Source organism: Palaemon carinicauda, chromosome 42, assembly GCF_036898095.1.
Source record: "Palaemon carinicauda isolate YSFRI2023 chromosome 42, ASM3689809v2, whole genome shotgun sequence".
NCBI classification, from domain to species: domain Eukaryota; kingdom Metazoa; phylum Arthropoda; class Malacostraca; order Decapoda; family Palaemonidae; genus Palaemon; species Palaemon carinicauda.
The window spans coordinates 29,114,648-29,133,414 of NC_090766.1; positions in this window are offsets into that span (position 1 = coordinate 29,114,648).

Sequence of the window (18,767 nt, forward strand, 5' to 3'; positions counted from 1 at the left end):
TTGCAGACTGAACAACGGCTCGTCGATACGATACGATAAGGCCGGCTTCAATGTATCATGCCCGGACGGAACCTCGTCCCATTCCCAAATCTTCTTTGCAAGAGATGGTTGCATCAGTACATCCATGAATTACAATGTCCGAGGAATTAACACTAGCACCAGGGAACGGGCCTACTTCGTGAATTTCACGTGGACCACTACAATCAAGGTCTATAGAATACAATCCCATCTTTACCTCTCCCATACAACGCACGAGTGGCTAAGCGGTTGATGAAATTAACCGAGATGGACCACCTGTCACCGACTTATGCAGTCTTCGTTTCTACGTGTTACTAGCAGCAATCGGCGTTACGATGATGATATTGATTGCCGTTAACATCTTTGTTTGGCATAGGTTAAGGCAAAGACAGATGGAGCTCAAAAGGAACGTTTTGCCATGTCCAGACAACACTCCTTATTTGTCTTTGAAAAAATTTCAATTTAGAGCCGTTTGAAATTGGCCCTTTCATTCGCTCGAAGTAGTAAAATTGTTTGGAATAGTGTTGTGTACGAAAAGCGGTCAGTGCGCTAGTAATATGCAGTTGAAGAGTCTCTAGAACATTTGCATTTTAAAAACATTAAAAAAAAAAAAAACATTTTTTGGAAACCTAATACAATATAGAAGCCCTAAATGTTAAAATAAAGAATCTATGGGTATCTAATAAAATATATAAGCCCTATATATATATATATATATATATATATATATATATATATATATATATATATATATATATATATATATATATATATATATATATATATATATATATATATATATATATATATATATATATATATATATATGTATGTACAAAACCATGGTGCATGTACGTACCAGGAATTTTTGTTTGTGCACTGAAATTATATCTTTATCAAGGTAACAAATATTCTTTGTTAGTTACCGTATTATAATAATCTGTATTTTTGACAAAGGTGACAACTATTCTTTAACAAGTTACCGAATCATATGTACATCAGTTGTTTTTTTTTTTTTTTTGGGGGGGGGTACCATATAATCATTTGCTAGCAATGTACCATATAATAATCTGTATTTTCCGTGCATATTTTCTTTGATTTTGACAATATCTGTTAGGTATGTATTTTTCTAAATGTACCTATTTGAACATTCATCCTTAATCACTTGTTTATGGCTAAAGTAATATATATATATATATATATATATATATATATATATATATATATATATATATATATATATATATATACATATATATATATATATATATATATATATATATATATATATATATATATATATATATATATATATATATATATATATCCAGTCACATTCATAGTAAACATATTTTTAACGTACTTTTTGTTCAATTAATTGAAGGTAGCTGTCCGAGCTAATGTAATATTTATAAATTACATAATAAAATCCATGACCCAAGGGATCAATGGAGAAATTAGGAGTGTGAGAACGCCAAGTCAGTCATAAACAGGATGCGAAAGTCAAGACCAAGCTAAACCTTTGCAATGTAACATTTTTGTATGAAGAGTAAACACAATACAAAGCATCCGGTGAGAAACAGTTGAGTGTCTCACCGGAACAAGATGGCTTCCTGTACTAGTGGTGTGTTTACATATTTGTATAAATGCTGACATAACTATAGTCTATTTTTTATAGCGGTGCATATTTGCACCCACACACAGGGGTGCCCTTTTAGCCCGGAAAGGTTCCTGATACCTGATTGGTCGGAAGTATTTTTGTCCGAACACCTTCATTGTTCTCGAATAATTACCAAGTAATGTGAATCGAAACTTATTTATTAACCTATATTTCTCCATCAGATATATGTTTTGTCAATAAAAAATGTGAAAGAATAAATATATTATAAAAAAATTGTCTTGGTAAGTCTAAGTTTAATAACACAATCCGCCGAAGTCAACGACAGCAGCTTGTTTTCGGATGCACACTTCGTAATATTGTAATTTTTCACATATTTTAACGCAAATTGGGATAAATTACACTCAGCATAAGTTAAACATGTTATTATAAACTTTCTTTGAATACCAGAATTTACCAAAATCATGGAATTAATAAAAACCGATATTTGTGAAAACTTATGGGGAGGTAAAAGAACAGCCTGTAGCGGCCTGGCGGGAAAACGATCCCTTCTGACTTGTAGACGCAGTTCTTTTTTTTTCCTTCGTAATATAGTTCGGCCTATTCCTTTCAGTTTAAATAGTCTTGCATTGTCTCTCTTTGCATTAATTTGCTTATCATTTTCCCACATTCCTGTTCCTCACATAATATCTATCTATTTTCCCCGATATCCCTTCTTTCATATAGGCCTATGTGATATCCGCACTACGATTCCTTGTTTTGTACCTTACGTCAGTAAGCATGTAAATAATAACAACATAAATTTTATGCTGTGTAGAAAGTATAACCTATTCTGTAAACCTGAAATTAAGCATAGTATTTCTTCTTTATTCCCGCCTCTACACTATTTTAATGAGACTAGCACGCGCTTCCCTTCAAGCCATCACTTTCGACAGAGGATAAGAAATAAGGAATCGTAGTGCGGATATCCCATTTATGAAAGAAGTGATATCGGGAAAATAGATAAATATTAGGTGAGGAACAAGAATGTGAGAAAATAGTAAGCATAATAATACGAAGAGAGACAATGCAAGACTATTTAAACTGAAAGGAATAGGTCGAACTATATTACGAAAGAAAAAAAACAAACTGCGTCTACAACTCAGAAGGGATCGTTTTCCCACCAGGCCGCTACAGGCTGTTCTTTTACCTCCCCATAAGTTTTCACAAATATCGGGTTTTATTAACTCCATGATTTTGGTAAATTCTGGTATTCAAAGAAAGTTTATAATAACATGTTTAACTTATGCAGAGTGTAATTTATCCCAATTTGCGTTAAAATATGTGAAAAATTACAATATTACAAAGCGTGCATCCGAAAACAAGCTGCTGTCGTTGACTTCGGCGGATTGTGCTATTAAATTTAGACTTACCAAGACGATTCTTTATAATATATTTATTCTTTCACATTGTTTATTAACAAAACATATATCTGATGGAGAAATATAGGTTAATAAATAAGTTTCGATTCACATTACTTGGTAATTATTCGAGAACAATGAAGGTGTTCGGACAAAAATACTTCCGACCAATCAGGTATCAGGAACCTTTCCGGGCTAAAAGGGCACCCCTGTGAGTGGGTGCAAATATGCACTGCTATAAAAAATAGACTATAAGTATACATTATCATCAAACATGATATTTTGGGGAGTTCTGTTCAACATGTCATACGGAATGGTCATCCGACCAAACAATCTATACTCCTGTCATGGAGCTGCTAATAAACTGTTTTAAAAGTTAATTTACATAGACTTATTCAGAAGAAGTAACCTGCAAGTCTAATTATACATATCACATTGAAGAGACATGAAATGGAACTCTAATTTGTGTTTATAACAGTACCACACCAACAAACACACACATATATATATATGTAAATATACATATATATATGTAAATATACATATATATATATATATATATATATATATATATATATATATATATATATATATATATATATATATACATATATATATATATATAGAGAGAGAGAGAGAGAGAGAGAGAGAGAGAGAGAGAGAGAGAGAGAGAGAGAGAGAGAGAGAGAGAGAGAGAGAGAGAGAGATAATATTCATATATATATATATATATATATATATATATATATATATATATATATATATATATATATATATATATATGTTTATACATATATATATATATATATATATATGTATATATAAATATTTATATATATATATATATATATATATATATATATATATATATATATATATATAAATATTATATATATATATATATATATATATATATATATATATATATATATATATATATATATATATATATATATATATATAAAGTTTTAGCTAATAGGAAGGCATTCTAAAAACCTCGATTGTCTAAGACCTATGCATTCTTACCAAATGTGAGAAGTACTTTTCTGTTTGTGAGGTTTTCATCTTCATAAACCAAAGACAAGTAACATAATTAACAATTTAAACATTAAATACTTTTCTTCTGTAAACTAGAATTCAGACGAAATTAAACACCAAAAAAAAGCCCTTAAAATACAAAGATGAAATTGTAATTGAAGAACCAATGATACATACGATAAATTGTAAGTAAAAACAATGTATGATTAGAAAACCGATAGTTTTTACTTGATCGATATTACGAATGAGCTTGTAGTAAAGAATCAACATTATCAGTATGCTTTGGTAGATTCCCACATAGGCCTACCGGCATTTTATGATAGCTATTGTGTACTTTTTGTTATTGGTCGAATAAAATTTTTCCAAAAATGTTAATTTGCTTGTGCTACAATCGGTTTTCAGAGGTCAGGAAACCGTTCTTGTTTGTTGTGTAAACTCGCTTCCTAAGACATTTTCTAATCTTTCTTTTCTAGATCTTGGGACATTAATCTTGGAATCTTGTCAAGTTTTTTATACTAAGGCTGAGAATCTTGGCATTTTTCCCTCATTCTAATATTCTTTTTACTTATTCTGGATCCTATTATCTTGTTTGTGGACGTCTATAATCAAAAGTATATTAGAAGATGCATTGAAAGTTAGACCGAAACAGGGAAGCTCTTGTTCCTTACTAGACTTGTAATTTATTCTTTCAGTTAATCCAGGAAAAATCTCACAGTAGACTACAATAAACAATCATATTGAAGTTCTTTTTTATTTACAACAACCCAAAAATACATATTAATGAACCTCTTGGCGTTGAAGTGCAAGTTCATGAACACAGTGAACAAAAGCAATGAACAGAATTGTTCATCCTGCAGCAGTTGTCAATCTTGGATGAAATAACTGGAATGAATACATCGTGTAAATGGAAGATTTTTTCTGTGATATTTTGTCCCCTGAGATTTTTTCCAGTCAGATTTTGTCCTATGTGATTTTGTCCTGTGAGATTTGGTCAAGACAGATTTTGTCCCTAGAGATTTATTCTAGTCATATTTGGTAGTATGTGATTTTGTCCTGTGAGATCTTGTCCAGTCAGATTTTGTCCTAAGCAATTTTGTCCTGTGAGATTTGGTCTAGACAGATTTTGTCCCTTGAGATTTATTCTAGTAATATTTAGTCCTATGTGATTTTGTCCCGTGAGATCTTGTCCAGTCAGATTTTGTCCTAAGGTATTTTGTCCAGTCACATTTTGTTCTGTGATTTTATCCGGTAAGATTTTGTCAAGTCAGATTTTGTCTTATGTGATTTTGTCCCGTGAGATCTTGTCCAGTCTGATTTTGTCCTAAGGTATTTTGTCCAGTCACATTTTGTTCTGTGATTTTGTCCGGTAAGATTTTGTCCAGTCAGATTTTATCTTCTCTGATTTTGTCCCGTGAGTTTGTCCTGTCAGATTTTGCCCACTCAGATTTTGTTCTCTGTGGTTTTATCCCGTGATATTTTGTCCCATCAGATTTTGTCCTTTGAGATTTTATCCGTGAGATATTGTCTAGTCAGATTTTGTCTTATGTGATTTTGTCCCGTGAGAATTTGTTTAGTCAGATTTTATCCAATATGATTTTGTACTGTGGGATTTTGTTCAGTCAGATTTTGACCCGTGTGTTTTTTCCCAATAAGATTGCGTCCTCTGTGATATTATCACGTGAGATTTTGAGCTGTTTTATTTGAATGCAAAACAAAAAAAATAAAATGGTGGAATATATAATGAAAACATTGGCATGACTTGAGCTTCATTTGAATAATATGGATATACTTTGTCAAAAAGTCAAGTCCTAATATCTTGAGTTGAAGTTCTATTGAAAATGACTTTTCACTGCGGGAAAAAAAATGTGTTTTTACGGTAGTTTAACCATTACTATAAAATACGGTTTTATGCATAAAAATATATAACAAAATAGGGACATTCCTTCTCATTTGTAATGCTTTCATGGGCTATGTCACTTTACATATTTATGTTGTCAACAATGCAACATCTCACACACAACTTAAAACGAACCTTTAACCGAATCTAAAACGCAATAATCACTAATTCGTATACATGAGACTACTCCCTCATTGCTCAAAATCGGACGGGAAAATATCACACAGGACAAAATGTTATTCTCTATGTTTTTTTTTTTTTTTTGTTTTTTTTTTTAATGTATGTTTTAAGTCAGCCACAATAATGAAACCCTCTACGAAGAGCGTTTGACTCCCTGCTAATTCCATCTACAGAACTATCTATAGTATTAACAGATATTCAACTCACGAAAACATTATCGAAACATTTTCACCAATCATGCAACAGTTGCTTCTGGATCTTGAAGAGAAACTTTAATTAAAAAAATAAATAAATGGTTATGTCGAGAGAGAGAGAGAGAGAGAGAGAGAGAGAGAGAGAGAGAGAGAGATTAGGCCTACACATTAGTTCAAGAACTATAGACAATCCTAACCTACAAAAGAGTGATTAGAATGTCTTTGCTTCTCTCAACAGCGCACAACTCATATTTCATTTAACTTGTCTCATTAATCTCTCATAAGTGTGACTAAAGCTCTCTCAAGAATAAGTAATCCAGACGATAGTATTCTCTCGAGGATAAGTGATATACACGTCTACTCTTTGCAGGAAAATGGATACTGTATCCGAAAGGAGTAACACGGAGAAACTTACTGACGACTCTTAAAAGTTATTCAATTTGATTTAAATATTGCGAAGAACTATGGAACATTTTCATATTCTAACAAATGAAAACTAAGAAATTTCTTAGATAGTAAATAATTCCTTTTTATTTTCCAAGTCGTATTGAATTACTCAAGTATTTTTTGTCATAGAATAACTGTTAACATCAGCCTTTCTCCTTTCCATGCGAACACCGCCTGTACCAAGAGCCTGGGTTGACATAAGACCATCAATCTACCTTCTAAAGAAGTACACATACCTAAACGATATCATGTTTCCATTTTAAAGAATAATGAGCCAGCAAATAGATCGCGTGAGTAATAACCATTTCCGGCCCAGTGATCTAAAATAGACACTCACTCATTGCTCGTTGGAATGATAGACAAAGAAAATAGGATTTATTGAAAGGTTTCTGCATAAAAAGATATATATTATATACGCACTTAATTCATCGGTTTACCTTCAATATTGATGGCAAGTTTTTTTTTATTATATTGTTATCATTATTGGAGGTAAACAGATGAATGAAGTTCATACACATTATACAGCTTTTTATGCAATAAAAATTTTCCAGTAAACCATCTTTTCTATGACTATCATTTCAACGGCAAAGAGCACCATAATTTTGGCTTATATTTTGAACTGCCATATTTCTAGTATTTGATGTTATTTAACATGTGTTTTGGCGTGCCATACTTCTATCATTGGATGATCTCTGACCTCTGTTTTGAGAGACCCTCCGTATAACATTAAATGTTCTTTGACCCTCTCTTTTGAGGTGCCATACTTCTGGCATTACTGTAGATGTTCTTTAGCATCTGTTTTGAGGTGCCATGCTTATATCATTAGATGTTCTTTGAACTGTCTTTTAAAATGCCATACTTCTAGCATTAGATGTTATTTGACCTCTGTTTTGGGGTTCCATACTACTATTATTGGATGTTCTCTGAAGTATGTTTTTAAATACCATACATATAACATTAGACGTTCTTTGACTTCTCTTTTGAAGTCCCATAATATTAGCGTAGGATGTTCTTTAAAATGTGTTTTGAAGTGCCCTACTTCTAGCATTAGATTTTCTTTAACATCTGTTTTGAGGTTCCATATTTATATCATTAGATGGTCTTTGACCTCTCTTTTGAAGTGCCATACTTCTAACATAAAGTGTTATTTGCCCTCTGTTTTGAGGCTCAAAACTTTTATTGTTGGGTGTTCTCTAAAATCTCTTTCGAAGTGTAGTACTTCTAGCATTGGATTTTCTTTAACATCTGTTTTGAAGTGCCATACCTCCAGCATTAGATGTTCTTTGACATCTATTTTGAAGTGCCATACTTCTATCATTGGATGTTCTCTGGCTTCTGTTTTTATATACCATACTTATATAATTAGATATTCTTTCACCTATGTTTTGAAGTGCCATACTTCTAGCTTTAGATGTTCTTTAACATCTTCTAGGAAGTGCCATGCTTTTAACAGTGGATGTTCTTTGACCTCTGTTTTGAGATACCATAGTTATAACATTAGGTGTTCTTTGACCTCTCCTTTGAAGTGTTATACTTCTAGCATTAGATGTTCTATGAGCTCTGAATTAAAGTAGCATAATCATAGCAATAGATGATCTTTGACCTCTTTTTTGAAGTGCCATACTTCTGGGATTAGATGTTCTTTGACCTCTGTTCTTAAATGCCATACTTGTAGCATTTGATGTTCTCTGACCTCTGTTTTAAGATGTCATACTTATAGCATTAGGTGATCTTTGACCTCTCTTTTAAAGTGCCATACGTATATCATTAAATGTTTTTCGACCTTTCTTTTGAAGTGCCATACTACTAGCATTAGATGTTTCTTGACCTCTGTTTTGAGATGTTATACTTTTTGAACTGGATATTCTCGCACTTCTGTTTTAAGATATACTTCTGCATTATATGTTATTTGACCTGCCATTTGAAGTGCCATACTTCTATCATTAGATATTATTTGACGTCTGTTTTGAGGTTCCATACTTCTATTATTGGATGTTCTCTGAACTATGTTTTTAAATACCGTACATATAACATTAGATGTTCTTTGACCTCTTAGCATAGGATGTTCTTTAAAGTGTGTTTTTAGGTTCGTTCCAATTTCATATCATTCGATGGTCTTTGACTTCTCTTTTGAGGTGCCATACTTCTAACATTAGGTGTTATTTGCCCTCTGTTTTGAGGTTCAATACTTTTATCATTGGATGTTCTCTAAAATCTCTTTCGAAGTGTAGTACTTCTAGCATTGGATTTTCTGTAAGATCTGTTTTGAAGTGCCATACATCTAGCTTTAGATGTTCCTTGACATCTATTTTGAAGTGCTATACTTCTATCATTAGATGTTCCTTGAACTGTGTTTTGAGGTGCCATACTTCTAGAATTACATGGACTCTCACTTCTGTTTTGAAATACCATACTTCTGGTATTAGATGTCCTTTGACTTCTATTTTGAGGTACAATACTTGTGGCATTAGATGTTATTTAACCTTTATTTTGAGGTTCTACACTTTTAGCATTAGATGTTGTTTAACATCTGTATTTGATCCACCATATTTCTAGCATTAGATGTTCTTTAACCTCTGTTTTGAGGTGCCATACTTGTAGCATTAAAGATTCTGCAACATCTTTTTTGAGGTGCCTTACTTGTAACATAGGATGTTCCATGACCTCTGTTTGTGGAGCCATACTTCTAGCATTAGATGTTCGTGAGACCTTTGTATTCAGGTACCATATTTCTAGCCCTAAATTTTTCTACAACCTTAGATTCTTGTATACATCTTTAATCTAAAACATAGAAAACCTTCTATAAAAGATTTAAATCGTATCTTGATGCATGTATGAATAGAAGCACAGTGACTTATTTAGGATATAAAACCTGGAAATAAGACAGAGCCAAGGAGGCCATTCCTTTGTGATTTAGAAGAGGTACTAGGATCTATGGGATTGCTCAACTACATTTATGAATTTGTGCCATATGGAGCTACAAAAACTGTGTATACAAGATTAAAGTTTAGTTTAATCAGTAATGTTACAATCAAAAGGTTACTGTGGGTGTGGGAAAATCCCTTATCATCAGTATTAAGTAACCTATAAATGTGTGTGTGTTTTTTTTTTTTACCAGATTGTTAACAAACATTATGCCAAGTAATGTAGTATGATTTCTCTATACCGATGGCAGAATATCAGTTTTCCCTGAAGTATTAAATGCAGATTTTAAAGATCAGAAAACATAATGATGTAAAAATATAAGTGTTTTCTGCTATGGACTAAGCCGCACCTTGTCCTGCTATTCTTGAAGACTTTTGTCTTCTTAATGGGATACTGGACTCCTCCTCCCACACAGGGGGACGCCTAGCCAATGTTTTCAGTTATTACCTTTGGGGGCTATGACTGTTGTCCGGAGATACTGTCCAGTTACTCTGTGTGTGTGTGTGTGTGTGTGTGTGTGTGTATATTTTCAGTTGTTTGGTTCTATATGTTTGTCAGTTTTTTGTTCTTTCTCTTACTATGATTTCTTAATTTTCTATCTTCACTCACACAAGAGTCTCCAGATGAATATACTATCAACAAGCTCTCTGGCCGGATCATCCCCTACTTTTCATTATGAAGAATCTGTCGTTTAGATTGCCTTGGTCCCATTTCAGGTCTTGTCATAGGCCTATTTGCTGTCGGAGAATTCTTTCCTCTATTTCAATTCTAAGATCTTTAATTTAACGAAACATTATTACATTCTTCTTTAATTGCTCTCTCTCTCTCTCTCTCTCTCTCTCTCTCTCTCTCTCTCTCTCTCTCTCTCTCTCTCTCTCTCTCTCTCATACGATACTAGAAGCTATTATGAATATTTTGAGGTTGGGTGTGCAACACCCTTTTCAGCAATTTGAGATGGATATGAACTGAAGAATAAAATTGTCCGTATGATCTGAGTTGGTACAAGTTCGAATACAACTGGGAATTGAAGTTTGTTTTTGTCAGTGAAAAGGCTTCACAATTAGTGTGAAAATCAACAAAGCCTAATGTGTTTAAGCATACGGCCATATTCATTATTCATTTTATGTAACATAAGAGTTGCAATAGGAAATCACACTCTTGACCAGAAGTCCAGCGGAAAATTTTTAGGAGTAATGTTTGACAATAAATTAACCTTCAGTAAGCATGTGGATATGATTGTCAATAAAATTTCCAAAGTTACAGGTATCATATATAGGCTAAAGGATTATTTCCCGCTATATATATTAAAACAACTCTACCACTCTTTAATATCTACTCATCTAAATTACTGCATTACAGCGTGGGGGAGTTGCAGGAGAAACGTCCTGCAACCGCTAATCGTTATGCAAAAAAAAAAAAATGGTGAGAATAATAACTTTGAGTGATTATTTAGCTCATACATCACCTCTATTCCGGTCTCTCTCGATTCTGAAGTTGGAGGACACCTACAAACTCTCCTTAATGAATTTGATGTTTCAAACACTTTCGTTGCATAAATATCCATCCATTAGACAAAAAATAATTCAGGTACAATCAGCACACCAATATGGAACAAGAGACTCTAACTTAACTCTTCCCTTCGTACGTGTAAAGAAATGTGAACAGTTTTATCTCTATCAGGGAGTTAAACAATGGAATACTCTGCCTGCTTATCTTAAGGCATTGCTTAGCATTCGATCTTTTAAAAAATCATATACTAATCTGTTATCATCTGTGTACTAAGTTTTATTAGTAGACATTTCTTCATGACCTAACCATTAATGCACATTATAATGTTCTTAATTCTTATATTGTTCATTGCTTGTATACATTTGTAATTCTAGCATTTCTACCATATCAATGTTTAAATTCAAAATTTGCACTGTTTATTATTCCGCCCTTCTTTATTATATGAATATACATTTCCATTTATTTTTAGGCTAAAAATCTCATTTATATGTATCTATGTGTATATGTGTATGTATATGTACATGTGTGTGTATATGTATGTATATGTATGTGTATATGTATGCATATTTATATACTCATGTATATGTATGTGTACATTTAGTTTATCTATATCAATATTTACTTTTTATAAAAAAAATTTAATTGATGATATTATTTTATTTGTATTATTGCCCGAAGAGCTTTGCTCCACATGGGCTTGGACCGAGTCTTTTTTTGTAAATATTTTGTATGTAAATATGTTTTTGTCCAATAAACATTATTATTATTATTATTATTATTATTATTATTATTATTATTATTATTATTATTATTATTATTTATATATATATATATATATATATATATATATATATATATATATATATATATATATATATATATATATATATATATATATCTTTCTGCAATGCCTTCGTACCATTCCCGCATCCCCTTTTCCATCTTTGCTTCGACTTAATTTTAACCGGGAATCCAGCCAGACCCCAGTGCTCACACACATGCTCAGATTTAGACATTCTTTTCTCTAATCAAATGTTTTGTGTTATGGACAGCGAGGAGTGAACGAGTGAACCTTCCGGAAATGAATTCTAATTTCTTTTAATGGTAATGAAGGTTAAAGTTTTCTGCACTTGATTATCCCATTATCATTTTCGTGTTGCGTAATGTATTTTAATGTATTTTCCGGTTCGTTGTCTGTGCATAATGTACGTTGTGTATAGTAAAATAAATAATTGTCAATGCAGACACCAGTTACTGGTACAGTTAAGCGAACCTCAATAAAGAGCCAAACCGCTTATGAAGGAATTTTTACAACTCCGTTTAATGGAGATTTTTATTTCCTATATTGTTGAGAAGTCGTCGTAAATCCGTCATTAATCAGTAATAGTTCAGGATTAAGCCATTGATCTTACTAGGGGTAATTTCTGCAAATTCTTGACGACGTCGTTGAGGTCTTGGAGATGACGTCGGGTCAGGAAGCCAATGATAGCTATAGGGGCTTACACATCAGTCTTTGTTGACCTAACTAATTTGATTCGAGTCTAAAAATAATATCACCACATATTCTTTTTCTAATACCCCACCCACAGATAGACCCGAATTGAAAATACTCGTACTTAAGTGATTATTTCCCAATAATGTCAAAACACCAGTAATTTCCTGGTATCTTTTCCTCATATACAATCTTTAAAATTCTGACTGGAATTGACTGATTTTTATTTCTTCATAAATCCAGCTCATGAAAAAATCATTCCCACAATTATACTTGGCCTTATAATGTATATTGTTCCATGATGGTTTTCTGAATTATCTCAATTTTGAAAGTGAACGATTGTTAAGTCGAAATTTTAATTTATCAAATTTATAAGCAATCTTCCCAGCACAAGATATATTGAATAAGAAACAGTAATTGATATCACAATTATCTCGGATAAGAAACATCCGTTCCTGTTTCCTTTCTTCTTTCTTATTTGTCCAACACTCCAACCTCTCAACTTTTCCTTCGTGGTCTAATTATTGGAGTTCCGCCCCCCACCCCCCACCCCACCCCCGTGGTTCATGGGACTGAATGGTCTCTATATCCCAGCAACGGATCATATGTGCCAAATTGATAAATCAGATCTAACCATCAAATGTAAATTGGTTTACATCGGCTGCCGATTGAAGTGAGAATTGAATTTAAAATTTGTACAATGTCCCCAACAAGTTATCAGAACCGGTCGTCCAAAATATCTAAGAGAATTTCTACATATTGTGCAGCCAACAAATTGTGTTGACACGAGAATAGTTACGGATGGTTTCAAACTATTGCTGGCTCTATTGCCTTTAAATATGTGGTAACTTCCCACGAGACATCCGAATGACTGAAGATATTAAGGTTTTCAAGAGGAAACTGAAGAATTTCGGTGCTACTATAGCGTGAGGTCTACCACACTATAGCGTGAGATCTACCTCCCGTTAGCACTATAGCGTGAGGTCTACTGCCGAATTATTCGTCCCTCATAAATAAAACACATTTCATACTTTTGTTTAAGCAATAAACACTTAATTTAAATATATCTTAGAAATGACTTAAATAGATAATTGGATTTCTAGTTACATTAAAAAAAGGAAACAAGGTAAAAATAAACATGTTATCATATATTTCCATACAGTTATTCTAGCGATACACTCTTCGTACATCAAACATGTTATCATATATTTCTGTACATTTATTCTAGCGATATACTCTTCGTACATCAAACAGGTTATCATATATTTCCGTATTTATTCTAGCGATACACACTTCGTACATCTTCTAAGAATGACACTAATAGATCATTGGAATTTTTTCTCATCACCTTCCAGCAAAAAGGATCAAGATGAGACTGGAACAGCTGACGACCAACACCTTGCATTAATCTCTTTAGAATCATCGTTTTAGCGTCCAACCACGATCGCTCAATTGCCTGTGTGTGTGCTCCTGTCGCTGGATCCACATAATATTGCTGGAGGTTCACTGTAGAATGCTGATATCGATGATATCTCTTTTAGGCGGAGGGAAAAACTGATTTAGGAGCTCCATTTGCTTCCTTTTTTATGGGCAGGTCACGTTTTTGATGGATTTGGGCAGTTCACATGTTCGACGGTTAGGTGCGGGGCTCTGAGACGTTGGTCACGCGGTAGACCTCACCCTCCACCTGGGTAGACGACATATGGCGGTAGACCTCACACTAAAGTAGCACCAGAATTTCTTATTCTGTGAGTTCTCCGATTGTGACAATTTAACAGTAAATGAACAATAAGCGATGAGAAATGTTAAATCCCCTCTGTGGAGGTGCTGTAGAGAATAGGGTTCCCCGCTGTACAGGACCGGAAAAACAGTCATTTAAGTAAAGTAAGTAGACTGGCAGGCACAAGTTGCGTAGAATATTGTACCGCACGCGTCACACACGCCCGTACACTATAATAATAATAATGTTTATTGGACAAAAGATGTTTACATTCAAAGATTTACAAAAAGAAAAAAAGACTCAGTCCAAGCCCATGTGGAGCAGAGCTCTTCGGGCAATAATACAACAAGATAATATCATCAATTAAGTAAAAATAAAAAATAAAGTAAATATGGATATAGATATACAAAATGTACGCATACATATACATAATCATATGTATACAAATAGATACATATAAATGAGAATCTTAGCCTAAAAACAAATGGAAATGCATATTTATATGATAAGGAAAGATGGTATATGAAAGCTAATGGTATATACATTGAAAAAATTGTAGATATTAAGCAAAAAACTCAGTAAAAGAACTAGTTTTACAAATAAAAAAAATATTCTAAACAATGAAACATACTTGCGATGTGGTTAGGTAGGCAAGTATAAATACTTATTAATAAAGCTTAATACCCAGATAACAGGAGATTTGTATATGATTTCTTAAAAGACCGAACGCTAAGCAGTGCCTTTAGATAAGCGGGCAGAGTATTCCAAAGTTTAATACCTTGGTATAGATAGGATTGCTCGCATCTATTAATACGTATGAAAGGAAGAGTTAAGTTTGAATTTCTTGTTCCGTATGGATGAACTGATTGTTCCTGAATTATTTTTCGTCTTAAATCTGGAAATTTGTCCAAAATAAGTGTTTGGAACATCATATTCATTAAGGAGAGCTTATAATTGTCTTCCAGCTTCAATATCGAGAGAGACCGGAAAAGTGGCGATGTATGAGCTAAGTAATCACTGGAGCTTATGATTCTTACCAGTCTTTTTTGAATTACAATTAATGGTTGCAAGACATTTCTACTACTACTCCCACACGCCGTATTGCAGTAATTTAGGTGAGGAGATACTAACGAGTGATACAATTGTTTTATAATATATAAGGGGAAATACTCTTTTAATCTATATATGATACCCATTACTTTGGCAATTTTATTAACTGTCATATTTACATGCTCACAGAAAGTTAGTTTATTATCAAGAATTATCCCTAAAAATTTACCACTGGACTTCTGATCCAGAGTGTGATTTCCTATAGCAACCCTTATGTTAACAGGAACTCTTCGTAGAGAAAAGATAATGAAGTATGTCTTTCTTTCATTTAAGGTTAACTTATTTGCTAGTAGCCAGTTTTTTACACGAGTTAAATCATTGGTTAGTGTATCACAGAGGGAGTAGATATTTTTATGTCTAAAATGAAGCGTAGTGTCATCGGCAAAGAGTATGGAGCTTAACCTACCTACTGATCGAGGTAGATCATTGATATAGGCGAGGAAAAATAACGGTCCTAGGACTGATCCCTGGGGAACACCTATTTTGACATCCATAACCTCTGAGAGATGGCCATCGAGGGTCACAAATTGTTTTCGACTCGTTAAGTAGGATTTTAGTAAGAGTAACGCATTTCCACGTATTCCATAATGTTCGAGCTTTTTAAGCAGCACATCATGAGACACTGTGTCAAAGGCTTTACTCAAATCTAAAAAGACCGCACCAAGGTATTCATTTTTATTCATCGCTTTGTAGATATTTTCAAGAAGGTCATTTACAGCATCACTTGTACTAACGCCACGCAGAAAGCCATACTGACAGGTAGAAAAGATATTACATCTAGTAAAGAAAGAGTAGAGTCGATTGTACAATAATTTTTCAAAAATTTTATTCAATAAAGGAAGGCAACTTATTGGTCTATAGTTATTGACATCCGATTTATCACCAGACTTATGTAGCACAGTAACGCACGCTATTTTAAAAATGTCAGGATAAATGCCAGAGGCAGTACAACGGTTGAACAATAAGGATATAGGAAAGGCAAGTAAACTAGCATTATTCCTATATAGTTTAGTAGGGGGAGAATGAATATTTGCTTTTTTGTTCTTTAGTTTTTTTATAATGTTGATTACTTCAAGTGGAGAAGATGGGGTCAAATAAATAGAGTGCTGATTTGAAGGAGGCAAATAGGAATGAAAATCTAACTGATTATTTTGAGGCATGGCATCTCGGAGAGTAATGCCAATTGTAGAGAAATGAAGATTAAAAGCATTTGCAATCTGTTGGCTGTCAGTAATAGTTTCGCCGTTACGACCAATGAGTTTTCTTAGCGAAGTGCGCTTTTTCTTTCCAGGCCTAAGGGAGGAATTTATGAGATCCCAGGATCTTTTAGCATCATTTCGGAGTTGATCAAAAGTACTATCAAAATATTTTTTCTTTGCCACACGAATTAATGTAAGCAACATATTACAATAGTTTCTATAGCGTTGGGCACTATAAGCACCCAATTTCATTCTTCGATATAAATTATGTTTAATGTTAATTGATTTCAGTAGCCCTTTGGAGAGCCACTTATTCACCAATCTTTTAACACTTACATATTTTGTTTTTAAAGGAAAGCATTCATTGAAAAAGCTGTCTATTTCATCCGTAAAAGAGGCCGCCCCCAGGTGAGGATCTAATGAGGCTTGACCATATTCGGTCCAGTCTTTCCCCCTCAGGAGTTCCGTGAATTTCCTGTCATTCACTTCGCTCATATCTCTGAATTTTTATTTTGTTGTCTACGTTGTTTAATATAGGCATTAATAGACTACAGAAAATTGGGAAATGATCTGTGATATCTGCTAAGAATATCCCACTATTACCAGCACTCTATTTATTTGACCCCATCTTCTCCACTTGAAGTAATCAACATTATAAAAAAACTAAAGAACAAAAAAGCAAATATTCATTCTCCCCCTACTAAACTATATAAGAATAATGCTAGTTTACTTGCCTTTCCTATATCCTTATTGTTCAACCGTTGTATTGCCTCTGGCATTTATCCTGACATTTTAAAAATAGCATGCGTTACTGTGCTACATAAGTCTGGTGATAAATCGGATGTCAATAACTATAGACCAATAAGTTGCCTTCCCTTATTGAATAAAATTTTTGAAAAATTATTGTACAATCGACTCTACTCTTTCTTTACTAGATGTAATATCTTTTCTTCCTGTCAGTATGGCTTTCTGCGTGGCGTTAGTACAAGTGATGCTGTAAATGACCTTCTTGAAAATATCTACAATGCGATGAATAAAAATGAATACCTTGGTGCGGTCTTTTTAGATTTGAGTAAAGCCTTTGACACAGTATCTCATGATGTGCTGCTTAAAAAGCTCGAACATTATGAAATACGTGGAAATGCGTTACTCTTACTAAAATCCTACTTAACGAGTCGAAAACAATTTGTGACCCTCGATGGCCATCTCTCAGAGGTTATGGATGTCAAAATAGGTGTTCCCCAGGGATCAGTCCTAGGACCGTTATTTTTCCTCGCCTATATCAATGATCTACCTCGATCAGTAGGTAGGTTAAGCTCCATACTCTTTGCCGATGACACTACGCTTCACTTTAGACATAAAAATATCTACTCCCTCTGTGATACACTAACCAATGATTTAACTCGTGTAAAAAACTGGCTACTAGCAAATAAGTTAACCTTAAATGAAAGAAAGACATACTTCATAATCTTTTCTCTACGAAGAGTTCCTGATAACATAAGGGTTTCTATAGGAAATCACACTCTGGATCAGAAATCCAGTGGTAAATTTTTAGGGATAATTCTTGATAATAAACTAACTTTCTGTGAGCATGTAAATATGACAGTTAATAAAATTGCCAAAGTAATGGGTATCATATATAGATTAAAAGAGTATTTCCCCTTATATATTATAAAACAATTGTATCACTCGTTAGTATCTCCTCACCTAAATTACTGCAATACGGCGTGGGGGAGTAGTAGTAGAAATGTCTTGCAACCATTAATTGTAATTCAAAAAAGACTGGTAAGAATCATAAGCTCCAGTGATTACTTAGCTCATACATCGCCACTTTTCCGGTCTCTCTCGATATTGAAGCTGGAAGACAATTATAAGCTCTCCTTAATGAATATGATGTTCCAAACACTTATTTTGAACAAATTTCCAGATTTAAGACGAAAAATAATTCAGGAACAATCAGTTCATCCATATGGAACAAGAAATTCAAACTTAACTCTCCCTTTCATACGTATTAATAGAT